Source organism: Meles meles, chromosome 9, assembly GCF_922984935.1.
Source record: "Meles meles chromosome 9, mMelMel3.1 paternal haplotype, whole genome shotgun sequence".
NCBI lineage: Eukaryota > Metazoa > Chordata > Mammalia > Carnivora > Mustelidae > Meles > Meles meles.
In genome coordinates this window covers 69,154,796-69,169,494 of record NC_060074.1, presented here as the reverse complement: position 1 = coordinate 69,169,494, position 14,699 = coordinate 69,154,796, and the positions used below count along the sequence as shown (strand labels likewise).

Here is a 14,699-nt window from a genome sequence, read left to right as displayed (position 1 = left end):
TTTCAGCCTGAGCTGTAGGCAGCAGCTGACTGCATTAGGAGCACCCCCCAACACCCCCAGGCCTCTCCCAGATGTCCTGCTCAAACCCTTGCACCCCACCCCCGGAAGCCATTGAGTCTGGGGGGAGGAAAAGAGAGAGAAAGAGAGCATAACAGACATTTTCAAATGAGTTAGAAAAATGAATTCCCCATCTTGCTAAGCCCAAGAGGATCCATTTAGGAGACTGAGGCTCCCAGGAGGCTATAATTTCTTTCATTTTGACCACATTTCCATGAAATAAAAGAACTTTCATCCATGTGGACTCAAGTCACTTGGAGATAGCCCCTACCATTCTTGCCGATAATCGTAATTAGTTTCCCATACGTGGCATTCGAAGGCTGTTGACTACTGACACCACATGCGAGGAGGAATTTGCTCACTGTAGAAGTGTTGTCTGAGGCCCAGACAGATGAACTGAACTGTCACACAGGAAGTCAGTGGTCGAAGAAGGCGTAGAAGTCCATAGCTGAGCTCTGGACTCCAATCTGAGGACTTTGGTCCAAAGGTGTCTTGTATATGCAAAGGTTCTCTCCTATATAATAATATGGAAGAAGAAAGAATGATCGTGTTTACATTTGTGAAAGATTTTCTTACATATTCACCAGCTTTTGTAAACTTTATTTTTTCCTTGGCAAGGTTGGTGTCTCTTCCTAGCTATCAGCTCAGTCCCTTTCTGTGGTTCGGGTTCTTCAGGTCAGGAGGAACAGCCCTAAAGTTCAGCCCGAGAGATCTTTTTGCACTTCCCAGTCTCCTCACATCTGCTGTGGAGGGGCCACCTGGAAGCCTCCCAGGGCAAGTCCTCCTGAGGGAAGGGAAGAGAATACCACCCAAAGAGCTCTGTGAGTTCCTGCCATCTCCAGTGCGCTTGTGTTCCGGGGCTCTGGCAGAGACCATCGTTGGAATTTAGCGAGAAGCCTGCAGAATAATTACTGTTCCTATGAGGCTGACAGCTGGTAAGGACTCATTAGGGAGTGTCAGTTTTCCATAGGCAACTGCATTTCTGAGAAAAGGGCCTGACCTTGGGGGGGGGTAAAACCCCACAAAACCAACAGCTATTTCTATTTCAAGAGAACAAGTTGTTGAATCTGAAGTGACAAGAGAGTTCACAAACCCTTTAATCGCCCACTTCTGGCTCATTCTATCCACTCTTAAGACTAAGATGTGGGTCAGGACTAAAAATAAGCACTTGATGAACCTTCCTTTCCCCTCCCCAAACACAAGCTGGGAACATAGTGAAGGGTTTCAGGAATTCCTCACAATCATGGAGGAAGTTGGGGAGACTTGGTTTTGAAAGATGAGACCAACCCGTTATGGCGCACACCTGGATATCTGTTCGTCACCTCATCGTGTTTGGGGATACCAGTAAGTGCACATACAGTGGCTGGTGTTTGGAAGAAACGAAAGAGGCATCAGATGTTCATCTCTGTCCTGAAGCAGCATACAGTCTGGAATGGGACCTACCCCTTCCGCAAAAAAGACCAAATTACAAGCTCTACACATAATTCAGATCTAGTATGGCACATACTAGAGGTTAGGGACCAGAGAGGTCACCAAGGGCTAGAGTGTGGTCCTCAGCCTCCCTTTCTTCAGGCCCTCTGTGGATGTTGTCTTCTCAGGAGTCTGTCCCAGTTTTCTTGCTCAGTCTCACTCTTCTAGTTCAGTGGTTTCCAAGAACGTACTTTAGGACTCTCTCACTCTCTCAGTTGCTGCTGGATACATTCCCAACTTGAATGTGCCTAGCGGTGGATCTCCATCTTGGTAGCACATTTAGAATCACTTGGGGAGCTTTAAAAATGACCCGTGCCCAAGTCCTATTCCAGACTGACTGAATCAGAGTCCCCAGGAAGGGGGTTTTGAGCATCAGCCTAATGGGTGGAGAACCACCAATTGAAGCAAGAGAGGGTAATTTGCAGAGGAAGGGCCTAGTGGAGTTGCCCGAAAGGACAACCAGAGCCAGGACACTGTGAAGATCTCTCTGCTCCCCAACTCACTTCTCCCACGTTTCTGCTACATCTCAGAACAACTCTCCTGTGAGATGGGAATCATTGGGCCTAGCAGCTCTGATTCACACTTTAGCAACTAAAGAGGACAGGGTTTTCTTCTCCCACCTCCATTTTGCACTCTCCAAACCCCCCCCAATAAAAAAAAAAAAAAAGCAAAAACTCTGATGGTGATGGGCCACACAGCTGCCATGTGCCACCCCTTGACTTGTGTTGAGATATTATTGTTGGTTCATGTTCAAGTTCTTACCTCTGAGGAGGAGTGCTAGGAAACTGAATATAAAGCCTCACTATTCAAAAGGAGGGCCACAGATGAGCAATGCAAGCGTTACTGGGCGCTTGTTAGACATAGATATCCTCAGACCCATCTCAGATCTGCTGAACCTGCTTTCCAACGAGACAAGACCCCCAAGTGATCTGTACACACATGAAAGCTTGAGAAGAATGACTCTAGGCTCTGCATCATTTTCTCCGGTGGACAAGAATAGGGGTATTGTTTTCTCTTGGTTTCACATCAAAGCCTCAGGAATAGGACACCACCACTCCCCCTTTTCTGCTTCTGACAGCAGTAGAACCCACACCAGGTCTTGCCTGGGTGGCAAGAACCCCAGTCAAGTTCCTTGAGCTGTTTCACATTCCTCTTCTTAAAAGCTGGCTCTGGGGGCTTGTGGGATGGGATCTGTAGTATGCTGCAGGAGCTAATATGGAAGAGGATATGGTGCTCAGGGCCAAGCAGGGTCCAGCAGCTGGCGCTTATCAGCCACACCCCACCATCTACACAGATGTGTCCACGCTGACCTTCCTGGCTGAGGATGTGTGGGAACTCCGAGCTTCCCATGGGAATAGATGACAGAGCAGGGAAGTGAGAAGGTTGATGTAGGTGTGGTGGCCTCCTGCCAGCCACCCCTGAGCACAGAGCCCCAGCACCTCCGCTAATCATCGAGAGGGATTTGCCTCTGAAACCTGGAAGCATGTGAGAAGCACAAAGATATCATCTAAGTGTCGCTCTGTTTGCTCAGTGGTGCTCTACGTCTTCCACGGAGGCTGCCATTTTCACCTTGGGGGTGCTCCCTAAGCCCCAAGTCCGTCTTCTGTGTCCAGGAAGTCAACCAGTTTTTTTCTCTTACTTTTTTCTTCTTCTGTCCATTGCCCTTCCTGCTCCCAGAGGAAAGGGTGAAAATCAGGGGGCACTCGATAAATATTAGTTGAAGAAATAAATAGATGAATAAATAAATAAGGGAGATTTTTTTTCACATTTTTGGAACAGCTGAGCTTGACTTTCATCTGCTTTGATGGATAAATAGCTTCAATTCTGGGAAACGACACGGAATGGCCACAAGAGAATCATCATTTCAATTTTGTTTATATCTCTCCTACATCTCCATCCTCCACAAACAGGAAGTTCTCTATAAATTTGTGCTTGAGAACCTCAAGTTTTTATTCTCCCTCGTATGAGCTGCAGGAAAAGCCTGCCTTTGGTCTCCATGGCCTCTTACCAGCTGTGCCCTTAGGGATGAAGACAATCCACCCCCGCCAATCATTTGAGTACTTTCATCCCAAGAAGAGATATATTTCTATCCCCTTATTCTGGAGCAGAATTAGAATGGAGAGCCATCCTAGCTGCTTCCTCCAGGAAGCCACTAGGTCTGTCCAAGCCAACACAACTAGTAAGAGTTTCCTGAGTTTGGGTCCAGTTCCTTCTCCTTTCACACCACCGCACAGCCTACTGATGGCCCTGCTACAGCCCTCAACTTCGGGACAACTATGCCGTCACGATCCTGTGACCAGAAGGCAGCCTATGAAAGGGCCCCTAAGATGTTCCACCCAGTGGCATGGCCTCTAATGGGGGCTGGTGGGAGATGGACCGAGTAGGATTCAGTGGCCAGTTCCACACCAGGCCCAAAGTTACAGACCTGATTTTCCAAAAGCCCATTTTTTTTCTGTCTCCTTGAAGCCAATGCAAGCAGCAGTGGAGAGGATTTTGCTCAGACTTTCCAAAATAACTTCCCTTTGGGCTGAGACCAAGCATATGTAGCTTCAGGCCAAAGGAATATGGAGAAGTTTATGAGCCACTAAAAATAGACAGTTACAACAGAAACTCCCTCCTTCCTCTGCCATTTTCCCTGTTGGCTACACAAGTACGGAGGCCGACTCCAACCAGGAAGGGTGGAAAAAGCAGCACATGCTCCAAGCTGCAGTGTAATCAGATGGAAAATAAGGAAGAGTAGTGCTGTTTCGGGAATAGGGATGATCATCAGCGTGGACCCATCAGCGTGTCCTCTGGCCCCAAATTCTAACCTCCCAGAGCCAGAGAAGGGCAGAGGAAGGACTAACAGCAGGACTGAACCACAGCGAGAGGGGCAAACCCCCCACAGGCCTCTGACCATGTGCAGGATCTTGTCTCTTTGGGGGAATGGAAGCCAGGTGTAACCATGCCATAGATTCAAGAACATTCCAAGTCAACTCCAACAATGCAAATGGTTTCTTCGAAGTATGTTTGGCCTGGTTATGCAAACGATCCTTTGCCGTCCGCCTAGACTAGGTCTGTACCTGGCTGCCTTCAAGATTCTGTTCCTCTTTATTCACTTTATAGAGTGAATAAAATAAGCAAGTTAAGTCTTTAGGTCCTGATGTACCTGGTTTCTCGCCAGCCACAGACCAGGAATCCTTGAAATACACTCCACTGAGGTTAAGGACTGAAACTTAGAGACTTGAGTTAGTCCAGTGTCCACGAGGCCTGTACAGCGCTCTATATGGCACTGGGATGAAATTCTAGAATCCCACCAGGAATGAGGATCAACACAGTGCTTCAGAGGAAGTAGTCATATATTTGGTGGGTCCTAAGCAAATGACTTACGGCCCTCAGGCGATATAGGTACGTCATAAAACACCCGAAGTTACATCAAGAAATAAAGCAGGAATAACAGAGGTCTGCAGAAGAGAAGGCAGGTCTTTTCCATCCACTTTGTCCAGGTGGTGGATGGGGCTCTGACGTCATTCTCCCAATACTGGTTCTTCCCCAAAGGAATAATTGAAGGTTGAGCATGTTCCAAGCATCGCCTGTGGACTTCTTATTCTTGAACTCTCTTCATATAACTCTGCACTGTTGGAGGACGGCTCCCGGTTCTGTCTGTTTTTAAAGACTCTCAGAGGAAGAGAACCAGAGCCCTCCTTTACTGGCCTTTTTAGTGTTTTAACAGCTCTCTAGAGAAAATAAAGTCATCCTTATTCCTAACTTGAATCCCTCGTGCTGCTGTGTAAATTCATTTCTTCGTGTTTGGGTCTTGGCAAAGATAGGAAACACCTGGTGTCCTTCTTGTGTCGTACATGTCGGTCTCGGGCTTCCCATTTTTGTCTTTTTTAAATTTTCTTATCCATCTCTTCTAAGTCCCCTCTAAATTCTTCACCTCCCACCCTTGTTAGGAAATCCAGAAGTAGTCACAATACCTGAAATTGGATACCAGTGCCCCAAAGGTGAGATTTATGTAATATAAATATTAGATGATATAATTATACATACATGCAATCTTTTTTTTTTTTTGACCCACTTCATCCATTTCTTCTACCCCCCACAACCTGCCCCTGGCAGCCACTAATCCGTTTTCTGTATCTCTGACCTTGGTTCGGTTGTTTGCTCATTGTTGTTTTGTTTGATTCCACATATAAGAGAGATCTCATGGTATTTGTTTTTCTCTGTCTGACTTGTTTTGCTAGCAAAATGCCCTTGAGCCCCTTCCATGTTATTGCAAATAGCAAGATTTTATTTTTTGAATAGCTGAGTAATATTACATCATGTAAATGTGTACGCCCATCTTCTTTACACAATGGACACCCAAGTGTCCATTGATGGACACTTAGGTTGCTTCCATATCTTGGCTTTTGTAACTAAGGCTGCCGTGAACATGGAGGGGCATCTATTTCTTCGAGTGTTTTTGTTTTCTTTGGATAAATGCCCAAAAGTGGAATTGCTGGATAATATGGTAGTTCTCTTGTTAATTTTTTGAGGAACCTTCATGCTGTTTTCCCCTGTTACTGCACCAAGTTACACTTTCATCGACAAGGCACAAGGATTCCCTTTCGTTTACATTCTTGCCAACACTTGTTATTTCTTGCCTTTTTGATAACAGCCATTGTGACAGGTGTGAGGTAATATCTTACTGTGGTTTTGATTTACATTTCCCTACTTTTGACCATCTTTTCATGTACCTGCTAGCCATCTGTATTGTCTCTTTTGGAAAAATGTCTACTCAAATCTTTTGTTTACTTTTTAAATCAGATTGTTTTGGTTTTGTTTTTGTTTTTTGCTGTTGAGCTGTATGAATTCTTTACATATTTTGGGTATTAGCCTCTTATCAAATATATGATTTGCAAATATTTTTCCCATTCGGTAAGTTGCCTTTCAGTCTATTGATGTTTCTTCTGCTGTGCAGATGCTTTTGAGCATGACGTAGTCCCACTTATTTATTTTTCCTTTTGGTGTCATATTCAAACAAATCATCACCAAGATCGATGTCAAGGAGATCACTGCCTGTTTTATTCTAGGAGCTTTATGGTTTCAGGTCTTACATTCAAATCTCTAATTTACTTTGAATTGGTTTTTGTGTTATGGTATGAGATGGTGGTCACATTTCTTTTTTTTTTTTTTTAAGATTTTATTTATTTATTTGACAGAGAGAGAGATCACAAGTAGGCAGAGAGGCAGGCAGAGAGAGGAGGAAGCAGGCTCCCTACGGAGCAGAGAGCCCGATGCGGGGCTCGATCCCAGGACCCTGAGATCATGACCTGAGCGGAAGGCAGCGGCTTAATCCACTGAGCCACCAGGCGCCCCGGTGGTCACATTTCTTTCTTCTACATGTGGCTGTCCAGTTTTCCCAACACCATTTACTGAAGATACTGTCCTTTCCCAATGTGTATTCTTGCTTCCTTTGTCATACACTAATTGACTATATATGTGTGGATTTTCTTTGGGGTTCTTTATTCTATTTCATTGATCTATGTATCTGGTTTTATGCCAATATCATACTGTTTTGATTACTAAAGCTTTGTAACATAGTCTGAAATCAGGAAGGTTGATGCCTCCAGATTTGTTCTTTTTTCTCAAGACTATTTTGGCTATTCAGGGTCTTTTGTGGTTCCATACAAAACTTAGGAATATTTAATCTCTGTGGAAAAAAATGTCATTGGTATTTGATAGGGATTGCATTGAATCTGTAGATTGCTTTGGGTAATATGGCATTTTAACAATATTGATTTTTCCAACCTATGAACATGGAATATTTTTCCTTTTTTGTGTATCCTTTTCAATTTCTTTAATCGTGTCTTATAGTTTTCAGAGTATAAGTCTTTCACCTCCTTGGTTTGATTTTTTCCTAGGCATTTAATTCTTTTTGATGTGATTACAAACAGGATTACTTTCTTAATTTCTCTCTCTGATTGTTGTTTGTGTATACAAATGCTACAGATTGTTGCACTTTAATTTTATTATCTTGCTACTTAACTGAATTCATCTGTTAGTTCTAATAGATGATATATATAAACTTTAAAAAGGATTTCCATTTGCACTAGTTCATTTGAGCCTTAAAACCCAGATTCTATGAGACCAGTGAACAGCTATTATTATTTCTATTTTGGAGATGAGAAAACTTGGGGAATTGAAGTAAGTTACCCAGGGTCACAAATCTAGGAAGTAACTGAACAAGGGGCCAAACCCAAACCTAATCCCCAGTGCAGGGCCTTTTTCCTGACACCTTCTCATCTGTCATGGGTAAATCCTACATTGTAGAAGGACTGTGTGGACCAGGTCCCTGTCTATGTAGACCAGGCCTCTTCCTCCATAGTTCCACTGCATTCTTTTCACACTTATGTCAAAGCTAGGCAAACACTCCGTTCCACTTGTTTTTTCCTCCTGGAGGGCAAAGACCAGGTCCTACTCATCTTGGAATCCTGTATCCTCTTACCTTACGCAATGGGTTGACCCTGTAGATGCTCAACAGGCCAGTCAGAGACTGAAGGAATAAGGAGCATAGGAAAGCACCGAGCAGCGTATTTATGTGATTAATTCTACTATTCTGAAGCAAATAGGCTTAAGAGAACAAAAGGTACAATTACGCAATTCCTTTAGAGCATTAAATGAAGCTCACACCTTGATAACTTTTATGAAATGAACCTTACCAGTCACAGTGTATTATCCAGCATTGTAACATTCAGATTATATCAGGTATTTTTGTGGTTATAAAATATTAAAAATGTATGTAACACGAATGTTAACTATTAAATGAATTGTTTCATGTCACTTCAAGTCCAGGAAACATCCTAATGGGCAGTCACGTTCTCCATAGTAAAATGGCCCTTCCTTTTTAAAACTTTTTTTTTTAAGATTGTATTTATTTGACAGTCAGAGATCACAAGTAGGCAGAGAGGCAGGCAGAGAGAGAGGGAAGCAGGCTCCCTGCTGAGCAGAAAGCCCCATGCGGGGCTCAATCCCAGGACCCTGGGACCATGACCTGAGCCGAAAACAGAGGCTTTAACCCACTGAGCCACCCAGGTGCCCTCCTTTTTAAAACTTTTTTCCCAAAACATTGCCAAACAGTTCATGTCTAATCTGTCATTAGGCACAGGGCAAATATTTATTGCTCACATTGATGGGGTCTTAACTTTTTAAATTATTTATTTATTTATTAACATTTTTATTCCTAACTTCCCATAAGATGCTACATAAAATAAGATAGCTTAATCTTTATAAAGTATTGCATCACTTTTTGTCCCATTAAAAAAATAACAGCATATTAGAAAGCCCAACCTAGGGTGCCTGGGTGGCTCAGTCGGTTAAGTGTCTGCCTTTGGATCAGGTCATGATCTCAGGAACCTTGGATCAAACCCTACACTGGGCTTCCCACTGAGTGTGGAGTTTACTTTTCCTTCTTCCTCTGCCCTGCCCCTCCCATTTGTGCTTTCTCTCTCACTCACTCTCTCTCAAACAAATAAATAAAATCTTAAAAAAAAAAAGAAAGACCAACCTCTGTTTAGGGAGTGACCTGGCTTTTAACCTCATTATGGTTTGGGACAACCTAAAGTTCTGATAGTTAAAACTAAATACTGGAGCTAGGGTTCACACCTAAAAGCATAGTTTTAATCTACGCACTTCATTTAGCCGGAAAATTTATGTCCTCAATGATATACTGTAAAAATGGTCTAATTCTTTGTTTGAGGAAAACAAAAACTTGCATTCAGTGTCCTAGTCATGCATGGTGTACAAATTAGGGGCCAGCAATTCATCAATAACAGTGTCTTCTCACAACTAATGAAAGTCTTAAACACCAAGTACTTGTAATATTTAAATTTTCTATTTTTATTCACTGTAAAAACTTAAGAAAAATAGTGGTGTTGGATGTTATTGCTAAAGTGCCATTATAGGATTACAAGAAGAAAGGCAAAGGCTGAGTAATTGTTTATGTAATTATTTATGGTTTCTTATCTAAGATCAAACTTTTTTAGGTCCTCCAAAGGGAGAAGGGAAGTGGTTGTTTCCTGTACACAGAACTTGCTTTGTCACAATCAACAGTTTGGAGACCATAATAAGCAACGTGGAACTTGATGGTTTCTCCACCAGTAAGAACATTCTTTAAAGACTTTCAACTGAGCTCTTTGATTTTGATGAGCCCAGAGGTCCCTTGCCAGCAACGATGGTGGTGGAAATTTCTGGCATTTTCAATTCTCACAACTTGGAGATCCCTTTTGGCCAAGAGAAGGCCAGTGTGATAAAGAAAGGATGGAACATTTCCCACAAATGAAAAATTTGATTACAACTTGGTACAAGAAATACCTTCACAAGCTGAAGGAAGGACACAGTAATTCTTGAAGGTTAGCCAGACGAAACTGTAGGTAACTAAAAGCTGGCTTGCAAAACGTGGATGCCATGTTTGTTTGCTATAGGGTGTTTTTTTTTTTTTAAAGATTTATTTATTTGACAGATAGAGATTACAAGTAGGCAAGTAGGCAGAAAGGCAGGCAGAGAGAGAGAGAGGAGGAAGCAGGCTCCCAGCCAAGCAGAGAGCCCGATGCGGGGCTCGATCCCAGGACCCTGAGATCATGACCTGAGCCGAAGGCAGAGGCTTTTAACCCGCTGAGCCACCCAGGCGCCCCTAGGGTGTTGAGTCATTCTGTCACCCCATTGCAAGACTTTTATCCAAAGACTTGACTAAGACTTGACAGCCAAAACGCGAGGTCATGGCCAGTAAAAGTTCAGCACTTGGTTTAGACACATCAGGCCCTGGGTTCGATGCTTAGGAATCTGGAATCTGCGTTAGTACAGATTTCAGAAAAGCAAATACAAGGGCGAGTTGACTGGTCAATGACAGGTCTCTCAGGCTGGACCACATGGTCTGAGAATGTGGTTGGGGTCAAAGTGCAATAGTGCCAGAAGGATAGAGAAGAACAGATGATACTCACATTAGATTTGAAGTTCAAGAGTTTGAGAGACATCATCCAGACACAGAGCATTGGTCAAAGCATGTGAAACCGACAAAGTGGAATAGGCAAGAACATAGGTTTGACCTCAGCTCACTTCCCCAGTCTCATCTGAAACCAGACACTCCAACCATATTGAATACCTTGCAACTTTCCTGAAGAAGCTAAACTTTCCTCGTCTTGCTTCTGGGACTTCCCACTTATGGCTATCTCTGCCTGAGAGGTACACAGTCTCCTCACCCGACCTTACACACACATTCAGGAATCACTTTATCATGGAAAGCTTTCACGCATGCATTCCTGACCCTCAAAAATGGACTAGGTGTCCTTCCCCAGGTATCTTCATGGCCCTCATGGAGACACTGCGAAGTATTAGAATGCGGTTTCAACCTTACATCTAATTAACAGAGCATTTTCATCAAAAGAAATCTTACTCAGAACTCAGTGCAAAAGAGCCAGTGCTCTGAGGGTGTGGAAGCAAGAGAAAGAGGGAGACTCTATGCCAACCTGCCTGTTTGGCCCCATTCTTTACCCAAACAGTTTGCCTTGAGCAATAGCCAAGGAAAGGTTAAAGGGGCTCAGAAATGCTTTTAAAATCCCAGGCCCAATATACGTGATGGACTATGCATAAAATACATCATTCTTCATTTAAAATTGTCCCATGAAATACTTATTTATATTAACGTTATTAGTCACTGAAATGGTTCCAATCTGTATAGCATGACACCAACTAATCAGAAAATACACCAGCTATTAACAACCAGTGTATTGTCCCAGTACATACTCGGTGAATATAAGAGCTGAACATCCACTGACTATTCAAAATTTATGCACCAGAAATCTTCTGTTAGTATGTATTTTTTCCATGCCAAGAGCCACCAGCTCTCAGTTAACAAACATATTTTTAACGCAAGATGGACCTTCTCCCTGCCCATCACTTTACATTATGCCAAACACCCACCATGGCCAATAAGGTGTGAAATTATGGCACCGGGCCTCCCAAGGAGCAATGGAAGTGATGTGGAATGTATGATTTGGGAATGCACATCTTAGGGGGCCTCATGCCACCTCCAAACAGATGGCTAAGGAAACAGTTACATATAAAGGTCAGTAGGCAATTAAGGATCAGTACACACCACAGGTATCATAGTAGCCTGGGAGGTTTAACCCACAGCTGTACAAATGAGAGTCCAAAAATATCAAAGTGGGGGGGCGCCTGGGTGGCTCAGTGGATTAAGCCGCTGCCTTCGGCTCAGGTCATGATCTCAGGGTCCTGGGATCGAGCCCCGCATCAGGCTCTCTGCTCTGCGGGGAGCCTGCTTCCTCCTCTCTCTCTGCCTGCCTCTCTGCCTACTTGTGATCTCTCTCTCTGTCAAATAAATAAATAAAATCTTAAAAAAAAAATCAAAGTGTGTTTGCCAGTGTACAAGGGCTGGGGACACTGCTCGAGTGACCGTACACTTCCCTCTTCAATCAGGGTCCCCTCGTCCAGAAGGCATCTACTGTATGTCACCACCCTCAATCCCCAGGTACCTGCGTGTGTTTACGTGTGCATCCCTGGAGGCATTTCAACTAAGTGGTTGAAGGTAGTGGGAAGGGGAGCTGGGAATCTGCACAACAGGAACGGGAATCAAATGGTTCACTCTAAATCTTCCACATGCTGTGAATTTTGTGTGTTCATGTATAAAATCACTGGCCTTTTTGCCTCGTCCATTAAACTGTAAGTTCCTTGAGGGCAGAAACCATGCCCTATTCATCTCTGTATCCCCCGTACCTGGAATGTAGTAGGAAGGTAATCAGTAGATGGACGGATGGCGGGATGGAGGGATGGATGGATCAAAGGCAGACCAACAGTTTTAGCACCAAAGAGGTATGACAGCAGGGACCAAGGGCCTGGGCAAAGAGCCCAGGGAGGGAGGATCTCCACAACACCAGCCATGTGAGGCTCGGAATCTTTTTTTTTTTTTTAATATTTTATTTATTTATTTGACAGAGAGAGAGGTCACAAGCAGGCAGAGAGGCAGGCAGAGAGAGAGGGAGAAACAGGCTCCCCACTGGGCAGAGAGCCCGATGCGGGGCTCGATCTCAGGACCCTGAGATCATGACCTGAGCCGAAGGCAGAGGCTCAAACCACTGAGACACCCAGGCGCCCCTGAGGCTCGGAATCTTAACTGCAGAGTGAATGAGCAGCAGGTGCGGAAGGGTGTAGTGGCAAGACGGACTCCTGCTAGAGCAGCAGGTGGGCACTCCTGGGGCCCAGGGTCCTCCCAGAGACTTGGAATAAATGGAACTCCGTTGTGCCCAGATTGCCGGGAAAGTCAGGTAGAGGAACCTTTGAAGCCTCATGCTCAGAGCCTGTAAAATACTTAGCAGTCTCTTATGTAGGTGGTTTTCTCAGCCTCTAGAAAGAAAATGAGCATTACGAAAGGGCCTTAATTGGCCCGGACAGTGCCAATAGTTACAAAGTTACCATGGTAGCTAATGCACACACTTCCTTCTCAATAAATAATGCCTCCTTATCTGCTTTCCAAACAAAGATGAATGAAAGAAGGAGAAAAGAAAAGAAAAGAAAAGCAAAACTACACCTCCTGCCAAAGATGTCCACTTCCTTCTGCTTTCACTTTTCTGTATTCTAGCTGCTGCCTGAGACGCTGCCCTGTGATTTTTTGGATCTCAAAGAGCAAACAAGGTTGACTCCATAACCGACGGGGTAAAGCGGTGCAAAGGGGCGGTTTACCCTGTCTGGAGGCTGTAGGGGGATGCACTTGGAGGGCCCGAGCCAATCGGGAGAATTACGCAGGACCCACTCACGAGGATACCTGCAGGAATTATGGAAGAAGAAATGGGACCACGAAAGGCTTTTTGAAACGAATTCTCTCTTTAAAGTGGAAAGGAGGATCCTACAGTATTTCAGGAAGGCAGTATGTATGAATGCTCTTACAACTTCATTGGTGGAGACCATCTAGAAATCAGGACGCAACTAAGGACTAAAGGGCGAGGGGGAGGGAGGGCGGGTGAACTTCCTTCTTTGTTTCATGGTTCAGCTCCAGTCTTTCTCCTTCATAGAAACCAGACACGAGAAAAAAAAAAGCTCTGAGGTCATCTTATGGATGCCCCGCAGGGTCAGCGGCAGTCTATTCTGCTTACTTGAGTGAAGTGCTTTATTCAGGCTATTTTGAAAGGATTTAAGTAATGCAGTTCCCACTGCTTCCTTTGGCAAATTTGAGTAGTCACAGCCTTGAGCAAAGGTTTGGGGGGTTTTGTCGTTGCTGTTCTACACGATGGCAGACTTGCTTTCAGGCCAGCAACCTGCAGGCTCTGGTCTTTGGTAGAAATGCCATCTACATAACAGGGACCTCCCGCCCATAACAGCGCCACCCAGGATGCCTTGACATCAGGGGTGTGGTCGGATTGCTGCAGAATTATAGAAAATTTCATTTTCTTCCTTCTTACCTTTGGTCTTACGTTCTGGAGGGAGCCACCAAGTGCGGTAAGCTCACAGTCTTCCACTGGGGAAAACGTCCCAGCCTCCTGCAAGGAGACAGGACTAGGCAGGCGATCCACAGACTGGTGCATAGCCCAGAGGACTGTTGGTGACAAACCCAGACCAGTCACATTCTGTGTCTTGTAGATGCTTGAATATAAGGTATGAGAGCACAGATCGGCAGTGAGCAGAGTCCACAAGTGAACCAAAGTTCTAAGTAAACGTTAGTCAGTGAACATCCCTGAGCCGTGGGCTAGCAGAAACCCTTGGCATAGAAAGAAGATGGGGGTGCTGGCGTGGCTCAGTCAATTGGGCATCGGGATCTTGAATTCACCTCAGGTCATGATCTCAGGGTTGTGAGATCAAGCCCTATGTCAGGGTCTGCTTGGGATTCTTTTTTTTCCTCTCTCCCTGCCCCTCCCCCCATAGATAGATAGATAAATAAATAAATAAATAAATAAATAAATAAAATCTTTAAAAAGAATAATAATAAAAGGCCAGTTTGTTCATGAGCCTTCTTTTGGTCATGGGTCACTATGGGGGCAATAGAATAATCTGCCATATGTTTAGTACGTGGCAAAACCAGAAGAGACTCTCCCTCATGAGGGGCACACCTTGGCCCTGAGACATGGGCTCACTGTCCGAACGGAAGCATGCCGAGACCTGCAGGAAGACGGAGTCATAGGTCTGCCCACTCCTCCCCTGTCTTC

The 14,699-nt window shown here is 44.4% G+C and overlaps 1 long non-coding RNA gene across 1 annotated transcript in view; it reads right to left on the bottom strand.

Annotated features, from left to right (window-relative positions):
• Nucleotides 1-260: 260 nt before the first annotated feature.
• The window catches only part of LOC123951153, an 86,067-nt gene continuing 71,628 nt past the window's right edge, over nucleotides 261-14,699 (bottom strand). The window contains exon 3 of the long non-coding RNA XR_006820355.1: nucleotides 261-571. This is a non-coding gene — a long non-coding RNA (uncharacterized LOC123951153). The remainder of the gene's footprint in view (nucleotides 572-14,699) is intronic.